This window comes from Cupressus sempervirens, chromosome 10 (genome assembly GCF_028749045.1).
Source record: "Cupressus sempervirens isolate cs-2001-9-10 chromosome 10, ASM2874904v1, whole genome shotgun sequence".
Classification (NCBI taxonomy): Eukaryota; Viridiplantae; Streptophyta; class Pinopsida; order Cupressales; family Cupressaceae; genus Cupressus; species Cupressus sempervirens.
Window position 1 is genome coordinate 174,191,881 of NC_143127.1, and position 1,420 is coordinate 174,193,300.

Here is a 1,420-nt window from a genome sequence, read left to right on the forward strand (position 1 = left end):
GTTTACATGAACATCGATTCGGACATAAACCTACCATACGTGGACAACATGCATAGAGACAAAAGGCCGAGGCTTGTCAACATCATAACAAACTGACGCATGCAAAAAGTTTCCATCAGGCCTGACGTATTTGAATTCTCATAAAACTCTTGGATCAGCAGCTGTGATAGAGTTTAAGATGATATCTTCCAGCCATAGCTACAAAACATTCTCTTGCGTCTTCTAGCCTTCGACCCCGAAACTACGGTTCTTTCAGTTGGACTTCAATTCAATATATTGTATTACTAGCGCCTGCACTCAAAAGAAGGTAAGGATTAAGCTGATAAGAAATTTATTTGCATGTATAATGTCTCAGCGTGTGAATGATTGGGATTATGTATTTCTTTATAACTAGTAGTCGCATGCTTTTGTACATGCAATGAGTGCGCTGATAGGAGATGAGATTTAAGAGAAAAATGTAGAATGAATTTGTAAATATAAGTTTTTTAAAAATGAAAATAAAAAAATAAAAAAATTGAAGATTACTACATAGATACAAAATTTACAATATTTAAGAAATTTGAATATTGCTTAATAAACGTGTTCAATAATTTCAATATTTTACAATTAAATTCAATTTATCAAATATGAAAAAAAAATCATTTAAATAAAAATCCATCAAAAAATCTATTACGAAAAATTAATAAGAAAAATACAAAAAAATAATATAAAAAATAGTGGCATATCTGACAAATATTCTATTGACTAAATAAACTATAGAAATTAAAAAAATAATATTTAAAGAAAAGATTAAACTAATAAAAAATGATAATTTAAAGTAATTTAAAAACTAAAACCAAAATCAATTTAAAAAATCAAAAGTTTAATAAATAGAGATTACAACATAATCTACTGTGGTAATTATTTTTTAAATAAATAAGGAAAAAAAAACAATAGTTAAAAGTAGATATTTAAATTATAATCTTATGTAAACAAATTAGATTATTAATAATTTTTAATTTAAATAACATAATATTTACTAAAATATTTTAAATAGATTAATAAATATTTTTTTTTATATTAAAATTATAAATATTAAAACAAATCATTTTAAAAAACTTATCAAAAATTCTATTATAAAAAATTAATAAGAGAAATACAAAAAAATAATATGTCTAATAAATATTCTATTGACTAAATAAATTATAAAAATTAAAAAATAATATTTAAAGAAAAAATTAAACTAATATTAAAAAATAAATAAAATAATTTAAAAATTAAAATCTAAATCAATTGTAAAAATCAAAAGTTAACTGAATAGATCACAACATGAGCTAATGTGGAGATCACAACTAATAAATAGAAAAAGAAAAACAATAGTTAAAAGTGGAGACAACAATTAATAAATATCAAAACAAAAGTTAAAAGTGGAGGTAGATAA